Here is a 24408-nt window from a genome sequence, read left to right on the forward strand (position 1 = left end):
TCCTGATTTCATAGGTGGAGAATCGAATCTAAGACTCAGTGAGGTTAAGGATGCTGTTAACAAGTGGCAGAGCCAAGGCACAGACCCAGATCTGTGTTTCAGATAGAACATGTGCTCTTAACCACTGTGCATGCTGCTTCAGTGGCAGAAATGGGAAGAGCAGAGAAAAATTGCAATTACGGGTGTCCTTCTACTTTGGAAAGGAATGGAAGGCATGGAGAGCAGCCACGTACGTAACTTTATACTGGCCTAGCTTAGTTAACTGCCAGAGAAGTCTGACTGGCATAAGCTTTCAATTTGGGAAGTGATTCCATGGCTAAGACTCCTACCCTTTGCTCTTGGTCTGTCTTTTCATTTGTTCTTTTCTGTACCTTGCTGTAGATGAGGGGGAAACAAACTAGATACTCTTTTGCATGCCTAAGATTGTACCTGCGGCAAGCATAAGATGAGAAAGAAAAAGCTGTCAGAAACTTAGAGTTTCCAATTTTAACATTTTTGCTGACTGCATGAGAGAGGTCTTAACATGAGGAAGGAAATGCTAGCTCTGATGTGGTCAAGGCAAGAAACCGAGGGAATTTCTGAAGCAAAATACTGAACTGACCCATTTACCTGAAAAAAGTCACACATCATTTTTCTGTGTATTTTGAAGGAGGGCTAAAACCCAACTTTTTGTAGTTCAGAAAGTGAAAAGCCATTTTTCCAAGCCACAGCAGCATCCTGAAAAAGTAGTTCTGCCCCCAAAAGGCAAAATGCTTTCTGAGAGCACAAAACTAGCTTGCCCTTGGTGTAATTTAGAAATGCTTCTAGCCACTGGCAGAAATAGCAACACGTTTTCTGCAGATCAAATTTGCAATTTCTTTGGAAAATATCTTGGGTTTTGTATATGCATATTCATAAAATGAAAATAACTTGATTTGCTGGCACTCTGGGGCTGGAAGCAGAGGGGCTTGGGAAAGAATTATCCCTAGGGGTTCAAGAAAGAGCAGAGCCAGAGAAAATAAGAGAGTGGAGGGAAAACACAGGTCAGGTTTCTGGAAAGAAGAGCAATGGACAGATGTTAACAGTGCATATGTACTGGGAAAGAATAGAGCTTTTCTACCCCAGGTACTAGAGGATGAACTTGAAAGCCCTGCTTCCTGACCCAGATGGTAGAGACTCTCACGTCTGCCAGTAGAGAGCTGAAGGTGTGTCTGGATGCAAGCTGGCTGGGACTCCAGCCAGGGAGACAGAAGTGAAGCTGGGAATGAGATGGAGGCATTCTGATCTTTTGCAACAGAGGTGCCCTTCAGAACCGGGTTCCTCTCTACTGCAGTGGCAGCAGCTTGTAGAAAAACAGGAGGAGTAATCTGGATATTCTTTGTGTGCCCCTCCAGTTCCACTGTCTGCCTTTCCCTGTATTGTATTGATGGGTGGATGGGTGGATGGGTGGATCGATGGATGGTCAGATGGATGGATGGTCAGATGGATGGAAGGGAGAGACTTCACTGCATTTATTTTGCAGCTCTTCCCCACTAGACTATGAGGAGGCAGCAGGGGCCGGATTCTTCCAAGACTTCTGGTGCTACTGCGTGGCAGTAGCTGCTCCTTGCTGTTGCTAGCCACAGGGTGCTTCTCCATCTCCTCTGGTTTCTCCTAACACTGCCCTTACTCATGTAATGATCCCCTCATGATACACCACACAGTGGGGATAATTTCCCATTTGAATGTTGTCTGTCTCCTGCCAGGACACTAACTCAGGCCATGAATTTTTTCTGGAGAGTAAACAAGTTCCAAGAAGGCAATTTGAAGAGGTGGAAAGAGCCTAGTAGCAATGATGAGAGAAAAGGCTCCAGGACAGCATGCTGTCTGTGGTCCTTGGCTGTCCTCTAGGAAAGCAGCACTACCACTGAAGCCATCTGGCTTAGGTTATGGTGTTGCAGAAATTAAGCAAATGACATTGGGTGTCATTGGGAGCTTGGAGGTGGGAGGCAGTGTGAGGTTATGAAATAAACACAGGTTTGAAGGTCACACAGACATGGATCTGTGACTTAGTACTTTTGCAGCCCAGAGAAAGTTACTTAAATCTCTGAGTCTCTGTTTTTTTCATCAGTGCCAAAAGTTAATAGTACTTGTGTCTTGGGGATTTCATGTGATGCTTAATTATTACAGTAACAAATAGAACATAGGTAGGACAGGGTCCAGAGTGTTGCAGGTTCTGGGTCAGTGCTATCAGTGTCCTTTTCCTTCTCTGCTTCCAAGCAACAGGACCAGTGAGAGGCCTATGAGCTTCTAGGGGGAGAGGTGGTGATGGTGACGGAGTCTTTGTTAAAAGACTGTGGTGCCCAATGGAAGGTGCACTACGCCAACGTCAGATCTGGATTCAAGGTTTAGATCATCTGCAAAATTAGATGACTCTATATAGGACATTTCTCCTCTCTGAGCCCCAGTATCCTTTCAGGAAAGTGACTAATTTGGGCCAGATCAGCTCTTCTTAAGGTAGGACTACAATCTAGAATTTGGAGGGAGACTGGGGAAAAAAGAGCAGGGCATGTGTTCCCTCAATTTCCAAAAGGAAAGTATAGAAGACAATAGAAATAAAAACAGTACATAAAATTACCTAGAGCATAAATAATGTGTTGGCAGGCCATATGCTTAGATACATTTGCAGATGTGTTTTCTTTGACCTTGTGTGGTGGTGTTTTTAAATCCTATATTATTTGACAACCCTTAGAAGCTAGGGGACATCACCTGAAGATTCAGATGATCAGCTTCTTTTGAAGATTTATACTACGCCCCCCACCACAAAACTTCCTACACAGTATATTGTTGGCTGGAGCACAGCTGCTACACTCAGAGAGAACCTGTACTCCCATTGGGCCACAACCCTCACCAGAACCCCTTCACTCATATGTTACACACCAGCCTCCTAGAGACATTTGTAAGTTCCAATATTAAAGGCTCTGCAATAGCTTAAAAATTTTATTTTCATTAAAATAAAAATAATAATAAATAATAACAGTACATCGCTATAATACAACTAATTGACTCAAGGAACAATTCAGTGACACCATTTTGCCACAAACAGAATGGCTGCGATAACTCTCACACTGTTAGTCACTGCCAGAGAAGCAGTCCCATTATTTTGAAAACTAATAAATCAGGGTAGAACAGTCAAAGATGTATTCTGTTTTTCTTGTATGTTTTTCTTGTATTTCTGTTTTTCCAGGTAACCAATAATTGATGAGGGGAAAATCCTTTTAAAAAAAAAAAAGATTTTAATTGTGTTTTTACTTATTTGAGAGAGAGGTCAATGAGAGGGAGAGGTAGAGAGAATCTGAAGCAGACTCCTCACTGAGCACAGAGCCCGACATAGGGCTCAATTCCACAACCTGAGATCGTGACCTGAGCCAAAACCAAGAGTTGGACACATAACCAAATGAGCCCAGACACCCCAAGAAAGCTCCTTTTATAGAGGTATTTTAGCTAATAATTACAGAAGGAATGATAGAATTAGAGTATCATCATTTTATAACATTTGATGAAATAATGATTTTGATAAGCATCAATGGTCTCTAATGCCACAAAACCAGGCTAGATCTGTGCCTTATGGGCTCCTGATGGGTGCATAGGATACATCTCAAATATTCTTTCCCCTTGACTCAAAACTGAATCTAATCAGATCTATAATTCTAGTAATATCATCACCCACTCAGAAATACAAGGGAACAGAGAAACCAGTCAAATGATAACATGAGGTTACAGTCCACATTATCCAGACCAAGGAAACTTTGCATTAATTAGACAAATAAATACTAAGGAAAATGTAATAGAGGGAGGGAATTATCCATAAGTTAAAAAGAACCAATACAAATTGAATAATGGCAATTATGCAACTCATTTAGAATTCGATTCAAGCAAACTGTAACAATCAAAAATCCAAAAGGCAGTCAGAGACATTGAATGGATGTTTCATGGCATTTAGAAGTATTGCATTTATTTGCCATAAGGCTTACAGTAGCACTTTTAGTTATTAATAAACTTATTTTTAGATCTGCTTTATTTTTTCTTTTTATGCAAATGTCTTATTTCAAGATAGTTGGATAACTTAACCAATATTTTTTATAATTTTATTATAAATTTTAATAATATTTGTATATGTGTAGTTTTATTGGAGTTTGATTTACCAACATATAGCATAACACCCAGTGCTCATCCCATCAAGTGCCCGTCACCCAGTCACCCCAACCCCCCCGCCCACCTCCCCTTCCACTACCCCTTGTTCATTTCCCAGAGTTAAGAATCTCTCACGTTCTGTCTCCGTCACTGATATTTCCCCACTCATTTTCTCTCCTTTCCCCTTTAATCCCTTTCACTATTTTTTATATTCCCCAAATGAATGAGACCATATAATGCTTGTCCTTCTCGGATTGACTTACTTCACTCAGCATAATACCCTCCAGTTCCATCCACGTCGAAGCAGAACTTTAGAGCAGTTTCAGACTTACAATAAAATTGAACAGAAAGGTAGAGAGTTCTCAAATACAGCCACCCTCCCACCCCCAGACACGAACAATTTCCTCTGGTAGCCACATCCCCCACCAGAGTGGCACATTTGTTATAATTGATGAACCGACATTGACACATCATCACCAAAGTCCATAATTTACATTAGAGTTCATTCCTGTTGTTGCACATTCTCTGAGTTTTGGTAAATGTAGAATGTTGTGTATCCACCATTGTACTATCATACAGGATTGTTTCACCACCCTAAAAATTCCCTTGAGCTCCACCTATTCATCTCTTCCTCTTACCTGTCCTCTGGTAGTGTTTTTTAGTGTCCTAAATAATTTTGCCTTCCCCAAAATGTCACACAGTAGGATTCATACTATATGTAGCCTTTTCAGATTTGCTTTTTTGACTTAGGGGTATGAATTTAAGGTTCCTTCATGTCGCATCATGACTGGAGAGGTCATTTTTTAAAATACTGAATAATATTCCATGGTCAGCATTTGCCAGTTTGTCTATTTGCTTACTGAAGGACATCTTGGTTGCTTCTAAGTATTGAGAATTATGAATAAAGCTGCTATAAATATTCACGTGCAGGTTTTTGTGTGGACATAAATGTTTAGTTATTTGGGTAAATTCCAAGGAATACACTGTGGATCATATGGTAAGAGTATGTTTAGCTTTGTAAAATACTGCCAAACTGTCTTCCAAAGTGGCTGTACCATTTTGCATTCCCACCAGCAATAGATGATGGTTCCTGATTCCTCACATCCTCACCAGCACTTGTTGTCAGTGTTTGGAGTTTGGCCATTCTAATCTGTGTGTAGCAGTATTTCATTGTTGTCTTCATTGCATTCTCCCAATGCCATGTGATATGGAGCATCTTTTCATATGTATTGTGTTCCATTGATCTATTTGTCCATCCTTTCATCAATACCACATTTCCATGATTACTACACCTCTACAATAAGTAATGAAATCAGGTAGTGTCAGTCCTCCAACTTTGCTCTTCTCCTTCAATATTGAGTTTGCAATTCTGGATCCTTTCCTTCTCCCTATAAATTTTAGAATGAGTCTGTTGAAATCCACAAAATTATTTGCTGGGATTTTGAATGGGATTATATTGAATGTATAGATTAAATTGGGAAGAACTAGCATCTTGACACTATTTAATCTTCCTGTTCACGAGTATGAAATCTCTCTCCATGCAGTTGGTTCATCTTTGGTATCTTTCATCAAAGTTTTATAGTTTTCTTCATATTGATTCTGTACATATTCTGCTAGATTATATGTATTTTATTGGAGGGTTGTTAATATAAATGCTGGTGTGTTTAATTTCAAATTCCATTTGTTCATTGCTGCTATATAGGAAAGTGATTGACCTCTGTATAACATTTGCTATAATTACTTATCAGTTTCAGGAGCTTTTTACAGATTCCCTCAGATTTTTTACATAGACAATATTGTCATCTGCAAGCAAAGACAGTTTTACTCCTGCCTTCCCAATCTGTATTTCTTTTATTTCCTTTTCTCATGTTACTGCATTAGCTAAGACTTTCAGTACAATCCTCTAGTCCTAGCTTACTGAGATTTTTTATCATGAATAAGTAATGGATTTTGATAAAACGTTTTTCTGCATCTATTAATATGATAATATGATTTTTCTCCTTAGCTTGTTGAGGTGATAGATTACATTCATTGATTTTTGAATACAGAACCAGTCTTGCATACCTGAGATAAATCCTACTTGGTCATGGTGTATAATTCTTTTTATATGTTGTTGGACTCAATTGGCTAATACTTTGTTGAAGATTTCTTATCTGTTCACAAGAGAAATTCGTCCATAGTTTTCTTGTTATATCTTTGTTTAGTTTGGTGTTAGTGCTAGCCTCATAGGATGTTAGGAAGTATTCCACTCTGCTTCTACCTTCTGGAAAAGATTGTAGAGAATTTGTATCATTTCTCTGTTAAATGTTTGGTAGAATTCAGCAACGAACCCAGTTCTTTCTATTTTGGAATGTTACTAGTTATTAATTCAACTTCTTTTGACAGATGTTGGCCTATTCAGATTGCCTGTTTCTCTTGTGTTTTAGTAAATTGTAGTCTCTCAAGGAATTGGTCCACTTCATCCAGATGATCAAATCTATAGGTATAGAGTCATCCATAATACTATTTTATTATCTTTTTAATGTTCATAGGTCTGTACTGATATCTGCCCGCTTTCATTTCTCATATTAGTAATTTGTGTCTTCTGCATTTCTTTCTCAGTTAACATAGCTAGAGGCCTATCAATTTTATCAATCTTTTCAAAGGATCAGCTTTTGGTTTTCTGGGTTTTCCCTATTGATTTCCTATTTCTAATTTTATTGATTTCTGCTCTACTCCTTTATCTCTATTATTTTTTCTTTGAATTTATTATTTTTTAATTATTTTTCTTCTTCTAACTTTGTAAGGGGGAAGCTTGTATTATTGCTTTTAGATCTTTCTTTATTTCTGGTATATGCATTCAATACTAGAAATTTTCTTCTAAGTCCTGCTTTCATAGCATCTCACCAATTTTTATAAAATTGTATTTTTATTTTCATTTAGTTCAAATATTTTAAAATTGCTCTTGAGATTGCCTTTTTGACCCATGTATTATTTAGAAGTGTATTATTTAATATCCAAGTATTTGGGGCTTCACAGCTATCTTTCTACTACAGATTTCTAGTTTAATCCCATTCTGCAGACATTGTATAGTTCCTATTTTTAAAATTTGTTAAGGCATCTTTTCTGGCCTGGAATGTTATCTACCTTGGTGAATGTTTCATATGAGCTTAAGAAGAATGTGTAATCTGCTGTTGTTATGTGAAGTTGTCTATAAATGTCCACTATAACCAGTTGTGTTGTGCTGTTGAGTTCAACTTTTTCTGCCTGCTAGATAATCCATTGATGATATAAGGATGCTAAAGTCTCTAACTATGTTAGTGGATTTATCCATTTCTTCTTGCAGTTCTGAGTGTCTGCTTCATGTATTTTGATGCTCAGATTTTAGATACAGACACATTAAGAATTCTTATATTCTCTTGGAGTATTGACCTTTATATCATTATAGGATGCCCCACTTAATCCCTCTTGATTTTCCTTGCTCTGAAGTCTACTTTATCTGCAATTGACATGGCTACCCTCACTTTTTTAAGTTAGTGTTAGCTTGGTATATCTTTCTCCATCCTTTTACTTTAAATTTATATGTGTCTCTATATTTAAGTTGGGTCTAATATTTTTGAACCATTCTGGTAATATCTGTCTTTTAATTGATGTATTGACATTTATTTTTTTAATTATTTTTTCAAAAGACACATTTATTCAGCGTCATGGTCAGACTATTACATTTAGCAATCAACAGCATGGGTGCAGAAAACATCTACATTAAAACCCTTTGTTGGAATGCTTTACACTTTCCACAGAACAGAAACTAAAATAACCTGTTATACAATTAGTCACAAATACAGTACTCGAGCTTTTTTGCTCATACACATGAGTATTGTCTAAAACATGTCTTCTTTGTTTTAGAAGCAGCTAGGCCCTGCCACCACTGTGCTTGGCTGAGTTCACAAATACGTTGTAATCTGTAGCTTCCCTGTCACTTCTCTGGCTCTCCTCTCCTGCTAAGCTTTGTCTCCTGGCAGTAATTAAAACCTTCTGTTACTGCCATAGCTGCTGCTGCTGCTGCTGGAACCTGCCATAGCCACCTTGGTTTCATGGTTTGGCAAAGAATTGGCCTCCACCACCATAGGGGCCAGAGTTTCTGCCTCCAAAATCTCCTCCTTGCATGGGTCCAAAATTTGAGGATTGATTGTTGTAATTGCCAAAATCCTTATAGCTTCCGCCACCTCCAAAGTTGCTTCCATCTTTACCAAATCCGTTATAGCCATCCACACTGCCACCATACCCACCACCACCTAGACTGCCACCTCGACCACAGAAGTTCCCTCCACAACCAAAGTTGCCATTCCCACCGAAACCACCTCCACAACCACCACCAAAGTTTCCAGAACCACTTCAGCCTCTTTGGCTGAATGAAGCACTAGCCATCTCTTGCTTCGATTAGGACTTTCCTTACTTCACAGTTGTGGCCATTCACAGTATGGTATTTCTGAATGACAATCTTGTCTACAGAGTCATGGTCATCAAATGTCACAAAAGCAGAATCTGTCTTTTTGCTACTGCCTCGGTCAGTCATGATCTCAATCACTTCAATTTTCCCATACTGTTCAAAATAATCTCTTAGATTATGTTCTTCAGTGTCTTCTTTAATGCCACCAACAAAAATCTTTTTCACAGTTAAATGGGCACCAGGTCTTTGAGAATCTTCTCTTGAGCTAGCCCTCTTTGGTTCCACAACTCTTCCATCCACCTTGTGTGGCCTTGCATCCATGGCTGCATCCACCTCTACCACAGTGACATACGTGGCAAACCCAAAGCCTCTGGAGCACTTGGTATTTGGATCTCTCATTACCACACAGTCCGTAAGTGTTCCCCATTGCTCAAAATGGCTCCTTGGACTCTCATCAGTTGTTTCGAAGCTCAAACCTCCGATGAAGAGCTTCTGCAGTTGCTCGGGCTCTTTGGGAGACTCGGACTTAGACATGACAGCGGTGGGAGGGGAGACTTTAACGATGCTTACTCCGTGGTGTCCAGGGTCAGTAAGGAGTAATCTCTAACTGGTGTATTGACATTTAAAGCAAGCATTGAGATAGTTGGTAATATCTACTACATTTGTTACTGATTCCTATGTGTTGCCCTTGTTCTTTGTTATCTATTTTTTATCAACTTTTTTCCTGCCATTTGTCCTTTCTTGGAGATTGTGTATGATTTCATTTTCTCTCCTGTCTAAGCATATCAATTATACTTTTTATTTTAAACATAGTTTAATGGTTGTCTAGACTTATTTGCAAAATACATTTACTGTTATGTATATAGCTCATTTACATAGTTCAAATATATATGTATCTATATTTGAATACATTTGCTATTATTATTTGAATAACTCTTAGTTATAACTCTTCAGTTGAGAAGAATAAAAATAAAAGTTTTAATTTTACCTTCACTTATTCATTCTCTGATATTCTTCCCTTTAGTATGCTGATCCCATTTACTGTTATGTATATAGCTCATTTATATAGTTCAAATATATATGTATCTATATTTGAATACATTTGCTATTATTATTTGAATAACTCTTAGTTATAACTCTTCAGTTGAGAAGAATAAAAATAAAAGTTTTAATTTTACCTTCACTTATTCATTCTCTGATATTCTTCCCTTTAGTATGCAGATCCCAGTTTCTGTCTATATCATTTCCTTTCTGTCTAGAGAACTTCTTTTAGCATTTCTTGCCAGACAGGTCTACTGGCAAAAAATTCCCTCAATTTTTATTTGTTTGACAAAGTCATTATTTCTCTTTCGCTTTTGAAGGATACTTTTATAAGGTACAGAATTCTAGGCTGATGGGTTTTTTTTTTTCTGATAACACTATAAATATTTTACTCTCTCTTTGCTTGCATGGTTTTTGAGAAGTAGGATGAAATTCTTTTGTTTGTTTGCTTGTTTCACTAAAAAATGGGTTTATTCCGAATAACAAAATTGCAATCCTGGACAAGCAAGCTACGGCAAAACCATAGGCTTGTGCCAGGATATAAACTGCTCTTTGCTCTCTGTAGGCAAGTTTTTGTTTTTTATGGTTTTTCCAAGATATTTTTTTTCTCATTCATTTTATGAAGGTTGAATATGACACACCTTGGTATATGTTTTTTTGGCTTTTATCTTGGCTGATTTTCTCTGAATTTCCTAATTTGTGGTCTGATGTGTGACATTACTTGAGGGGAAAAATCTCACTCAGCATTGCTTCAAATATCACTTCTATTCTTTTTTTCTCTTCCTTCTGCTGGTATTCCCATTATGTGTATGTTATACCTTTTATAAATCTTCTATGGTTCTTGGATATTCTGTTTTCTTTCCAGTGATCTTTTTTCTCTTTGCTTTTCAATTTTGGAAGTAACTATTGTCATTTCCTCCTAGTTAAGAGATTATTTCCTTCACCATGTCCAGACTACTAAGGAAGCCATCAAAGGTGTCTTTTATTTCTGTTACAGTATTTAGTATTTCTTTTGGATTCTTTCTTAGAATCTCCATTTCTCTGTTTACATAAGCCACCTATTCTTTCATGTTGTCTATTTTTTCCACTAAGGCACTTAGCATATTAATCATAGATTTAAAATTCCTCAATGACAATTCTAATATTCCTGTTAGATCTGATTGTGGTTCTAATGTTTGCTCTGTCTCTTCAAACTGTCTTTTTTTCTCCTTTTAGTATGCCTTGTAATTTCTTATTGAAGAGTGTACAGGATGTACTGGATAAAAGAGACTGCAGTAAGCAGGCCTTTACTGATGGACAAATAATGGAAGGAGAGGAAGATATTCTATGGTCCTATGAGTAGTCTCAATCTTTTGTTGGGCATGTGCTTCTCAGGGATTTCCCCTTAGGTGATGTAGGATGGCTACAGGGTGCTGGAGTTGGGTATTTCCCTTTCCTTAAATGGAAAACTAGAGCCAGTTGAGGATGGGTATTTCCCTCTGCCTAGATTAGTTAGGCTCTGGTAAAATACAGCCTTTGTTAAGGCTCTTGAGGGCAGGCTTTGTTAAGAACAGAATGCTCTTGTGTATTTCAAAATGGTTCCTTTTCCCTCCCTGTTGCTGAAAGTATGGGGGGATTTTTCTCAAATATTTACTGTGAGAACTTGATAGAGCTATTGGAGGAGGTAAAATTCACAAAATTCCAAATTCCAAAATCACACAAATGTGGGGATTTGACTGTCATCCATAGTCATCCTGGAGTTTTCTTAATTCTCAGAGTCATCCACACTGAGCTTCCAGCAATTCATCAAGAATAGTTCAGGTTTTAATTCCTGGCACTAGTTCCTGAGGAGAGTTTTGCTTGTAGGTTTCTGCTCCAGTAATTATGATTCTCTGTATCTGCTTGTCTGCCTCTCCAATATTGGGGTAGTGGTTTGCCTGTACCCTCACTTCTCTCACAGATAAAATAATTGGTTTTTTCAGTTTATTTGACTTTTTACTTCTTAGGACAGAGTGGCAACTTATAAGTTCCAGACTAGAAACTGGAAGTGTACTTTGCTTTTTAAAATGAGTCCCTATATTTTAAAGATGCTTGTAAACTATTAATAGATGGAATGATATAATATCTTGGATGCTTCAAAATGATCTGAGAGGAGAGAGGATGCAGGTGAAACAAGATTGGCCGTGAGTTGATTATCATTGAGTTGGGTGATGGTATTGTACACTGGTGCTCAGTATATTATACTCTATGCTATTGTACATGTTTTCAATTTTTCACAGTTTTTTAAAAATATTTATTTATTTATTATTTGAGAGAGAGAGAGAGAGAGAGCATGTACATGATGGAGGAGAGGCATAGGGAGAGGGAGAGAGGATCCTAAGCAGACTCCCTGCTGAGTGCAGACCTCAACATGGATCTCAATCCTATGACCCTGGGATTATGACTTGATGTGAAATCAAGAGTCAGACCCTTAACCAATTGAGCCACCCAAATGCCTGTCTTTTTTTCACAATTTTTAATGTGTCCTCTTTTTCACTCCATGAAATTCCACTAGCTCCACCTCTCCAATAGCCAAGCCTTTCTTCCCCTTCCTCCCTTTCTTTCCTCTCATCCTTTTCTCCAAATACCTTATAAATGTTAAACACAGCTAATGGATATCCTAAGAGAAAGAAAAATAATTATGTCTTGCAAGTATTTCCTATCCTTTGGTCCTTTACATTTCTTTATCTTGAGTACACCATTCTACTATTCTCCTTAAAATTTTCTCTTAAATCAGGTTTTTCTTTACTTTGCCTTAAGAATATTATCTATGAAATCAAAATAAAAGAGTTTGTAGCAATATTTTAATACACATAAAAATAAATCTTTAACCTGCTGTAGGTTCACAACCTTCTTGGAAGATTTCCTGGGGTAATCTAAAATCTGCCTCCACATGCAGAGAGCAAAAAAAGGCAAGCCACTCCAGGCTGGTAGGTGGCAATCTCAATAAGAGCAAAAGGAACTTACATAGGAGGCTTGTCTTGTTCAACAGTAAGATGAGTGGATCTCTGCACCCACCCTCCAAATCTTGAGAATTTCTAGAGTGTCTAATTGGGCTCAGTCATGTACACTGTGCAGATGTTTTTGGCCTCACACCACTAATTCAAGGCTATGTCCTTGGAGCAGCTTCTGGGCAGGAAAGGCAAGCAGAACCCACATTCCAAAGTAGCAGTCATTTATGTTTTTTTAATCATGTTCCCCAACACCAGTAAAATAAAATTGGTTCATGTACCCCTTTATTATTTTAAAGATTTTATTTATGTGAGAGAAAGAGAGAGAGAGAGGAAGAACACAGAGAGTTCCACACAACTATGAATATCACCTACTTATTATAATAATTCTTGCTAAAACAGCATTAAGAATTATTATTCAGTATGGCTCGGTGGCTCAGTTAGGTATATGACTCTTGATTTTGGCTCAGATCATGATCTCAGGGTCATGATCAAGCCCCACATTGGGCTCTGATAGAGAGCCGTCTTAAGATTCTCTCTCCCTCTTCCTCTGCCCCTCCCCTGCTCACACTCTAAATAAATAAATTAATTAATTAATTAATTAAATCTTCAAAAGAAAAACAATTGTCTATCTCCCTCTCCCTTTGCCCCTCTTACCCCCTTAAAAAAAAAAAGAATTATTAGCAGTGGGGTGCCTGGCTCAATCCAAAGAGCATACAACTTTTGGTCTCTGGGTCATGAGTTAGAGCCCCAAGCTGGGTGTAGAAGTTACTAAATAAAATAAATAAACTTTATAGAAAATTATTAGGAGTAAAAATAATTAAAAATAATAACAATTGGGGCTTTGCAGAGATAGACCTCCATGGCATTTCTTTCTTTATTTATTTTTAAAAGACTTTATTTGATAGAAATAGAGCTCATACTCGCATGCGTTGGGGTAGGGGCGGAGAGAGAGGAAGAAGGAAACTCTCCACTGAGCAGAAAGCCCAATGCAGGGCTTAATCCCAGGACCCTGAGATCATGATCTGAGCTGAAGGCAGACACTTAACCAACTGAGCCACCCAGGTGCCCCTCATGTACCTCTTTAAATCAATATACATTTGTATATTGTATATTAAATCAATATACATTTAAATCAATATGCAATGCTATGCTCTGGGAAATACTACACTAGCTCAAGTGATGGTCACAATCATGGAGAGAGGTACATGAATACCCCCAGAGCACCCTCAAAAATGTTAGTTATTTGATTCGATACCTCACTATTTCTGCTAACATTTGGAAGATGACTAAGTGGCAGAATTAGAATCTTTCCTTCTTCAATGTGGCAATTTTTCTTAAACCTGAATTTCCATGAGAAATTGCACCCGCTTTATTATTTTTTTTGCACCCACTTTATTATTCAAATTTCCAATAGTTTCAGAGAATTCAACTGTTGTCCCAACCGCCCATCAGATGAAGAAGGTATAAATCCACATTTGTTTCTTGAGAGATGCTTCAGAACTCCAGCTAAAAGAGAGAGCTCCTGTTTTGGATATACTTTATTTTTAATTTATCTGAGTAGGGAACTCTGAATGAATTGATCACAGAAGATGGTATTTTGTTTCTGAATGCAGTCATGTAAAAATCAATGTACATATAAATGTGGCAAACCATTTCAACTGTACCTAGAGTTTGGTTTCTCTTTTATCTCTTAGATTGAGTTTTCTCTCTTTGGATCAGTGCCTTAGAGACCGTGAGTTGGGGGCAGGTCAGATAGAAGAAAGTGTCGTTTCGGCTTTGATTAAATCTTATAGAACTTGAAAAATGACAATTTTTTGTGGGGTTTTTGTTGTTGTTGTTGTTGTTGTTGTTTATAATGTAACAGGACCAGTCACTAAGTGATTTTAAGAAAACAAATGCTCCACTAAATTGATCAGATACTACCACCACCATTAAAATCTGAGCATTATGGCTGGAACCCAGCAAAATCCATAAAATTTGTGTGAGGAAATGCTTTTGAAAATTGAATGACTCTTGAATACTGGAACTTTATAAAAAGCAACCAAGACAACCTCTATAAATGTACCAGGCTTTTAAATTAGCCTTAAAATAATGAATGTCAATTTTCAACGTTTTTAGGGCATTTTATATCGAAGAATGTGATGAATGTTGCAATATCACTTTTTACTCTGGTGCAAAAAAATATTATTCTCAGTAGACATCGCAACATAAAACAAAAATGCTTTTATTACCAGTAGCAATGATGTGACAAGCCTGATAAATGTAAGTTTAAGATTCCTTTGGGTTTTGGCATCCCTTCACACTTATTTTCAAGTTACTAATAGATTCTGTAGGTTTGACTAGCCATCATTTAAGAATGTCATTTAGTCTGAAGTGACAGAAAAGTAAAATGTTCTTAAATGCCCAATTTTTCTCTTTTCCCTGACCAAGTTGCTAATGACTAAAAGTAATATCTTTTATTCATGTTGTCTGAGTGATGAAATGGTCATTGCAAAATGATGAATATCAAACAGAGATGTTTTCATTTAACACTCTTCAGAAAAACTTTAACAGGAACCTGGCTGCCCTGTTTTGCTTGTCTTTGTTTTTGTTTTAAAGAGACTTGGATTGACAGATAAATTCTTCCAAGTGAATAGGGCTTAAATGTCTCTCCTGCAAAACCTAGCTGTTAGAGGAGGTCTGCTTCAAATGGGTTGGCTTACAGGCTAATTAGTGCATTGGAGACCAAACAGGGTTCTACTGTTTTCTCTTATACTATGGAAGTTCCTCAAATGGTGACAGTTGGCTACCTACATGTAAATAGCTAATGACAAAATGATCCATTGCTTTCCAAGCAGCATTTTCTCTGAAAGTTATGTGATCATATTTGAAAAGTCACATAATAGCCACATTAGGGATCTCTGGGCTCGTTACCATGAATTCTGAAATGTAAATAACTAGCTCAGGTCCCCCAGGGTGTCTTAGAGGTTGAAATTTAACTAGCTCTTAATATTTTCACTTGCCATTTGGAAAAATAAAACTTTTTTCTTTACACACAATTCCGAGGGAACATTAAACATCCCCAAACTTTTATAAAACAATGCTTATCAATGCTGAACTTTTCATTTATTCATTTTTTCATTTATTAATATATTCCAAGAAAACAATTTTTTTTTTTTTTTTTTTTTTTTTTAGTTTCAACTGTATGCCAGATACTGCATTATACACAGGAAGAACAATGGTGAACAAGGCAGAGAGATCTCCTCTCTTACAATGACTATACCTAGGGGAATTTAGTGAACAATAAATAAAGCAGATCATATAGTGATAGAGTGGTTAAAAGACATAGAAGGATAGGGTGCTACTTTAAATGGAAGAGTCAGCAAAGGAATCAATGCCCCTGAGCAGTGATACTCAAAATGTGTTCCCTAGATGGGCAGCATCTGCATCATCTGAAATCATGATGGAAAGGCAAGTTCTGGGGCCCCACCCTTGATCTAATGAATCAGAAACTCTAGAGGTCAGCCCAAGTGTTTTGTTTTCACCATCCTGCCCCTCAAGAGATTCTGATGCACTCTTGAAATTTGGGTGGGTCCAGTGATCTCATTTTAACAAACCCTCCAGGAGATTCTGCAGCACCTTTGCACCTTGAACTTCTGATGATTCTGAAGTAACAGTGTACCCTCTCTTCACCACACAACTGCCCCCCATCTCCAAGTTATTTTCCATTTCTTTGCTCTTCAAAGAGAGTTTAATTATTTTTCTCATACCCTTTCTTAATTCTACTTCAATCAAGTTTATATTAATATCACTGCACCAAACCTGCTCATGCCAACATCACAATGACCTCACTTGGCTAAATCCAAGGACTTTCAGTCTTTGTCTTACCTGAATTATTCACAGCATTTGACACAATTAACCAATCTTCCTTTTTGAAGCTGTTCCTTCCCTTGGCAGGCCCCTACCTTACTAATGATTCTTCCTGTTGGCTTCCCTTTATCTACACCACTCATGAATTGCAGTACCTCAGACCTTAGATCTAGGACCTCTTCATAAGTGATCTCATTTAGTTTCATGGATTTAAATAGCATCTACATATTTTCAATTCCCCAAATTAGATCTTTATCTTTGACTTTTTCCATAAAACTAAGAATTCCACTTTCTTATAAATGTCTAATAAACTTCTTAAATGTAGCAAGACCTTAATAGAACTTCTTTTTTTTTTTTAAGATTTTATTTATCCATTCATGAGAGACAGACAGAGAGAGAGAGATGCAGAGACAAGGGCAGAGGGAGAAGCAGGCTCCATGCAGGGAGCCCAATGTGGGACTTGACCCCGGGGTCTCCAGGACCAGGCCCTGGGCCGAAGGCCATGCTAAACCGCTGAGCCACCCAGGCTGCCCCTTAATAGAACTTCTGATTCTCACCCTGAAACTTGCTTCTCCATCTCCATAAATGACAACCCCACCTTCTGAACTGCCCTGGCCTCAAATCTTGGAGACAATCATGAGTCTTCCTTTATTTTTTATACAATACCCAATCTTCCAATATATGCCTCCTGTTGGCCTTCCCCTCAAAATTTATCTAGCATCCCAGTTCTTATCACCACCATCACTACTACCATTCTGGCTCAAGTCACCATCATGTCTCACTTAGATAATTGCTCTAGCATCTGAATGGGTGTTTCTGCTCTCACACTTGCTCCCTACAGTCTATTTTCCATAGGAAGAATCATCCATTTCACTCAAAGAAAAGGTGTTTTTACAATAAACTATAAAGCCACACATGGTCTGAACCCCTGCTTACCTCTCAGAGCTTCTCTTCTACCACCCTCTCTCCTGTTCCCTCTACTCCATTCACTTAGCATCCTAGCTTTCCTTGAACAAAATAGGCATAGCCCTGCCTCGTGGCCTTTGCATTTGCTTTTCCAACTGCTTAGATTGCTCTTCCTCCAAATATTCTCGTGGTTCACCTTTGATTCTTTCAGGGTCTGCTCAAATGTCTTCTTAGCAGTGACATGTACTCTATTTTACTTATCTCTTTACTTTGATAGAATGGAGCACCCTCTGAGATACTATATATATGATTATTGATTATTTAGGTGATTTGTCTATTGTTTATCTCCCCTCACTAGAACTGAGGTCAGAGACTGTCAGTCTTGTTCATTGCTTTATCTCTCGTGTCTCAAACAGCCAAGCACATAGCAAGTCTTTCAGGAAATACTTAAAGAAAGAATTAATTTAATGCTTCAGGTCATAGATCAAATACCCACCACCTCAGGATGGATTAATTCATCTAAAATGCCCTTCTACACTCCTACTCTCTGGCCTATTACTCTGTTTTGTTTTGTTTTTTTCTCTATGTGATTGTACAGATCTGTGCTATCTCACTAATATGTTATTTATTTGTGTATAATGTCATCCTACCAAACACCTTAGATTACACACCCCATGGGAGCCAGGATCTCATCTATCCTTGTGATGCTAACAGACTGAGGCACCTCAAATATTTTTCAAACAAGTGTGGAAAGACATAAGGAGCTTTCTCTATGCCCTCTTAACATTACCCTATTTAGTTAATCCTCCTATCACATCTCTGATATATGATGTCATCTACATTCTATTTATGAGAATACCAGAGCATGGGAGGTCTAATAGTTTGCTCAAAGTCACTTAGAAAGAAATCATAAAACCCAGGTCAAGATCTAAAATCCATCCTCTTTCCAAGCCATTCCTTTATAGTGAAACCAGCCACAGGGACAGTAGGGTCTTTTGACATAATACCCTAATTTAAGGAAGAAGATATTTTGTCTAAGGTATAAATAATCAATAATGTCTTTATGGCTACTCCTCCCTATTACTTTATTGTTACTTTAAAAGAGGATTTCACATTTTAACCCAAGTGAATAATAAAGATATTGAATCCCATAGAGGAAACATTTTGAAAAATAAGGTTTTCATTTTTTTATGACTCCAAAATGGTAGCTAATTTTTTTGGCCTACATCTAGGGGATGGTATAGGAGGAGTATTGAATTTGGAGTCCAGGTCTGCCATAAATTGGACTTTGAGAAGAATCATATCACCTCCCTGAGTGGCAATTTTCTCATCTAAAAAATGAAGATAACACCTACTTTGAAGATCCACAGAGATAAGAGCACCAACAAAGTCCATCAAATTGTCTGTTGTCACTTTGATGTCATTGCCATCCCTTCTGGGATGTCTTCTGCATTGCACAGAAGAAGCCAGAACAATTGCCCAAATCTGTTTCTCAGAACACCTTCCAGTTGGCTTCTGCCAGGAAGAATCAATTATAGAAGATGTGGGGAACAGAAGGGAAAAGCAGTGAATTGCCGTGAAGAGGCCTTATGACAGATGTGATGTTGGTGGCAGCCTCCGAGTAAACTCTCAGCATCACTTACTTCACTGCTGCAGGACTCCGGGGTTCCCCCTTGGTAGGGCAGGCTAAGCAGCTCAGCGGGGCTCTCTGGGGCACCTGGGTGGCTCTGACCGTTAAGCGTCTGCCTTCGGCTCAGGTCATAATCCCAGGGTCCTAGGATGGATTCTGCGGTGGAATCTGCTCAGTGGGGAGTCTGTTTCTCTCTCTCCCTCTGGCCCCAACCCTGTTCATGCACACAGGTGTGCTCACTCTCTGTCTCTATGTCTCTGTCTCTCAAATAAATAAAATCTTTTAAAATCTTAATTTATAAAAAATGGCTTTCCTGACCTTTCCTCCCTCACACTTGCCAAAAATTACACAAACCTGTAATCCTCTGAATTCAGTCTTTTTATGCCAGAATACATGGAATGATTTCTGTTTACCCATTAAAACGCTGAATCCTAAATGTATGCCTATTGAGCAGGTCCTGGTCCAGCAAAGAGCTATGTTTTCAGGTGCACCATCTCCTTGAGCTCCTGCAGTGGCCCTGTGAGGTTGATGCTGTTATTAAATCCTTTTAACCCACGATAAACTGAGGCTTAAAGAGATAAATTGTACTTGATTCATAAGCACCAGAGTGGAGAGGAAGTAAATGTTTTGTCAGTTCAGGCTGCTATAATAAAGAGCCATAGGCTTGGTGGCTTAAACAACATAATTGTATTTCTCATGGTTCTGGAGGCTGACGTCCAAGATCAGAATTGCCAGCATGGTCGGATTCTGATGAGGCTACTCTTCTGGGATGCAGACCACTGACTTCTCATTGTGTCCTCACACGGTGGACAGAGAGCAGGAGCGAGAGCTCTCTGGAGTTCCTTTGATGAGGGCATGAATCCCATTCATGAGGGCTCCACCCTCCTGACCTAATCACTTCCCAAAGCCTCACCTCCTAATATAATCACACTGAGTGTTAAGATTTCAAGAGATTAACTTGGGGGATGGGAGGGGACACAGACATATAATCCATAATAATAAGAGAGCATGTTATGAATGGAAAAGCACTGTGTAGTCAAGATACACGGCTCTATATTCTTCCCCAGCAGGGTTTCCCACAAGCATGAGAACAAACCCCTCCTTTTTCCTTTTGGGTCCAAGGTCCTCAAAGTTCCTCCATGCCAGAGTTTTTCAATCCTGACACTTTTTACATTTTGGGTGGGATAATTCTTTGCCTGTGGGGAGGAGGAGGTTGTCCTGAGCACTGGAGAATGTTTCGCAGCAATCCCTGGCCTCTACCTACTAGACACCAGAAGCACCCCCCACAGTTATGACAACGAAAAATGCCTCCGGGCATTGTCAACTATCCCCTGAGAGGTAAAATACACCCTGGAAGCATCCCCCTTTTCCAACCATGATATTCTGGAGCTGTAATGGGCATATATTTCACCTCCAGTAGAACACCCTCATTAGGTTTCTGTGCTAACAGCAGACAGGCTCTGTAGGCAAGTGCATGCTTTCACAAAACCTGAAAGAGAAGACACAGAGTGTTGTCTTTAGTATACCATTTGGTTTACAAACATTAAAACCTACCTGCAGCAAAATATATGAAAAGATGCTCAGCAACCTGTTCACATTCATTGTATAAGGGATGTAGGTTGGAATAAGAGCAGGAGAGCTGATGAGCACTTTTAAACGTGTTCCTGCTGTGGTGTGACTTATGAGAACGAGTCAAACTTTTCCAAATAGTATTTCAAAATAGTTTTATTGATTACTATTAAACAGGCAGTAAAAATGAGAGCAAGCAGTATGTGCAGAACCTAAGCGAGACACGGTGAAAGAGATCAAGATGAAAGACATAAAGTCCCTGCCCAAAGCCCCCAGTCCTTTCTGGAAAGATCAAGAGAGTGTTCTGGAATGTTCTTGAGTGCTGTTGGATGGGTACTTAAAGCTCTAATACAGAACAGCAAGAGAGAACAACTAGGAAGGCATCATTGCCCTGCATGACAGCAGCCCCCAGTCAACATCTTTGCTTGAATATCTGGTAATGAAGGGAGCCACCTGCAAGTTCCCGTGGCCCCAATAATAGGCAACAGGTCTTTTATTTTCCACATGCAAACTGCCTACGATCCTCTCTCCCTATTCAGTCTCTACTTATTCAGCTCTCTACTCTCCTCCCGCAGAGCAAAGCAAGCTCTGCCCCCCAACAGAAAGCAGAGAGAACTACTGATTGCTGGTGCTCCCTCATTCACTCAACACCAGCCACTACAGTGCTAAGTTCTCTGAGTTAAGGATGTATTACTCAACTCTAGAAGCCAGTAAACACCCAATGTTTCTCAAAGTAACTGAATGAAAGTCACTGGGAGTTACTCGGATCATGAGGGTGGGAGGCGGTGTAGCACAGCAATCTGACTTTTTTTTTTTTTTTTTTTTTTAGCAATCTGACTTTTAACAACTCCTCAGGGAGATATTTTTGCACAGAAAGTGTAACAATTTTATACAGTATGCACTTAATAAATATTTTTTAGTCGTTTTAAATCGATGCAGATGAAACCAAGTGAATCCTTCTTTGAATGCTAAAGTATAAAGAGATGTTGAATTGAAAAGGTATGAGTTTCTCAAGCTTGGCATTTCCTTTCCATAAACCTCTGTGATTTGGGTAAAAGCAGAGTAGCTTTCAAATTAAGGAGCAGTCAAACAGGCCTTTAGAAATGGATATGAAACATCATGGCAAATGGCCCTGAATTCCAGGAGACTTTGCAATTTAAGTCTGATGTCTGGGCACACTATTAGTCAACTGTATTCCTCGGAGAGGTGTTTGAGAGCAAATAATTATTAAAAACATCACTAGAAAGTTATTTCATCACTTTCCTAATTTCATTTCAGAAGATCTAAATTTCCTTTTACCTGGATTTTTGCCTGGAGCAATCAAATCATCGCCGTGCCAGCCAGGTGAAGGGGACTGATATGTGAGCGCACTTCTAAGAGCATCTGCACTTCTAAGTTTCAAGTCATTGAAAGTTTCAAGCCTTGTCTGAACTCAAAAGGGATGTGCTGCCAATTATGATAGGCAAGGGGGGAAATAGCAGTGTCTCCTTACAAAGGAAAACGGCTAAAACAAAGGAAAAGAAGATTTTTGGCACCTAATAAACAGAAGGCAACAGATTTAAAACAGTAAATAAACATTGATTAATCTTTATAGGAAGGTTGTTAAATTACATTTATACTGAAAGGATGAAATTTTTGGAAAATAGTACACTAAAGGCTTCATTTTAGATTATAAATTTTCATCTAAAGAGCAAATTGTCTTAAAGGCCCCATTTTATTACTCAGCACTGTTTCCACTTTATGGAATATTTTGCAGTATATTTTAATTAAAGTTATAATTACAGAACTAAATATAATTAGCTTCTTTCTTCAAAAGAAATTGGAAGTGAACTTACTTTATTAAATTTTCAATTTGTTTCCTGCAGTGTTACATAGTTTATTCTAATTAATTGAAGGAGAGCTCATAAATATTTTATCAACATGGGAATATGATTAAAAACTCAAGAATTTTTCCCTCGATTTTTTTAAAATTTTATAGCCTTAATTTTTGGCTTGTGCTCAGATGTATGCAGATGAAGTCATAGGATAAAGTCCCTTGCTATGTTCCCTCTTGACCTGATGCTTAGCATCTGGGTTGGTTGAGGCATTTATTCCTCCACTTTTTTTTCCCTTTGGGGTCAGGATTTTGAAGTCATTTTGAAGGCTTCCCAAAGGAAGAAAGGAAATTGGCAGGCTTTTTTTCTCCTTACTGAGTGGATACATTAGTGGATACTAGATGTCACTGCCAGATGTGGTATTTCTGTCTGCCTCATCTGAAATATACATTCTACAAGGATGGGTACTTCATTTGTTTTGTTGGCTGTCTATCCACAGCATCAAAAACAGCACCCAGAACAAAGGTAGTGCTCAGTAAATGCTTATAAGATAAGTGAGAATAGACCCACATTTCCCAAAATTTGCTCCCCTGAAGACTACTTCTGAAAGATAAATGAGTGTACTGAATGATGATTTGATATATACATACATCACAAAAGAATCCCCCATGTATGTTTATTTTAATAAACATTAATGATATAATTAATTATATAATTATAATTACATAATATAATTATAATTATAATTAATTATTAATGACCTATAATAATAGGTCATTGACCTATGTGTTCATTAACACATCCATCACCTGACATATTTATTGTATGTGTGTGAGAATATTACATTTCTATTTTCTTAGCAAATTTCAATTATACAGTACAGCATAACCAACTATAGTCAGTATGTTTTGCATTAGCTCTTCAGACCTTATTCATCTGAAAATGTTCACTCTTATCAAGCTCTCCCTGTTCCCCCATCCCTCAGATCCCAGCAACCACTTTTCTACTCTGTTCCTGTGCACCAAACAAAAAAAAGTCAAACTCATAGAAATATAGTTTCTTGAGTGAAAGAATTCCAAGAGAACAGAATGTGTAATGTTACCCATTTTTAAATTGACCAGGAGCTTTTTTTTCCCTAGTGGATGTCTCATGAGACTAGTGTTCTGCAGAACATACATTGGGCAATGCTGCTGCTCTATGTCTTTGGGGCTTTGGAAAAAAAAATTTAACTTTAAGCACTTGACTGCAGTCAGACAGGTCCCTCAGGTCATGTACATCACCATCACCAAGTCATAATACAAGGCCCCATCTTGGTCAATTGATTGATTCACACTTAACTCCATTCAATCTCTTCTGGTTCCTGTATATGATACCATATCAATATGTTAAGTGTGCATATTTTTGTTCATATGCATTATTATGTTGGGCTTGAAAAGGAGTGGAAGAGATATGGAAAGAAGTAATACCTCTGAAATATTCCTTTTTGTATATAGACTATCTGAAGCTTTTAATTTTTTACAAAAAAAAAGAGAGGAAAGAAGGAAGGAAGGAAGGAAAGCAGGAAGAAAGGAAGGAGGAAAGAAAAAGAAAAGAAGAGAAAAGAAGATGGAAGAAGACTAAAACTTAAAGCAAACCTAACCACATAAATTCAATTTTATTTGAAATGAATGTCATAACTACTCTTAAGTGACATAGAGGGTTACAATTATTAAGGAGGGCACAGGATGAGATGAGCACTAGGTGTTATATGACATGTTGGCAAACTGAATTAAAATTTAAAAAAAAATAACATGGAAAGAGAGAAAGGAAGAGAAGAAGTGAAGAAGGAAAGAAGGAAGGAAGGAAGGAAGGAAGGAAGGAAGGAAGGAAGGAAGGAAGGATGGAAGGATGATGGAAGGAAGGAAGAGCTAATCCAAGTAACTATATACTTTCAGTGTGTGTCAGAATAGGGTAGGGTGGAGTGGGCTGAGGGCAAGAATTGCAAACAAATCCTGAGCAGTTTTTAATAAATGTTGTTCTTTGTAATGGTAGGGGCCAAGCAATTAT

At 38.0% G+C, this 24408-nt stretch overlaps 1 long non-coding RNA gene and 1 pseudogene across 2 annotated transcripts in view; both read right to left on the reverse strand.

Annotated features, from left to right (window-relative positions):
- Positions 1 to 8156: 8156 nt before the first annotated feature.
- On the reverse strand, positions 8157 to 8980 carry LOC111091435 (annotated as a pseudogene).
- Positions 8981 to 19647: 10667 nt separating this feature from the next.
- The window catches only part of LOC111091280, a 74766-nt gene continuing 70005 nt past the window's right edge, over positions 19648 to 24408 (reverse strand). For both annotated transcript variants that reach the window (XR_005374769.1, XR_005374770.1), the window contains 2 exons: positions 21848 to 22052; positions 19648 to 20468 (listed from right to left, as the gene is read on the reverse strand). This is a non-coding gene — a long non-coding RNA (uncharacterized LOC111091280). The remainder of the gene's footprint in view (positions 20469 to 21847; positions 22053 to 24408) is intronic.

Source organism: Canis lupus, chromosome 20, assembly GCF_011100685.1.
Source record: "Canis lupus familiaris isolate Mischka breed German Shepherd chromosome 20, alternate assembly UU_Cfam_GSD_1.0, whole genome shotgun sequence".
NCBI lineage: Eukaryota > Metazoa > Chordata > Mammalia > Carnivora > Canidae > Canis > Canis lupus.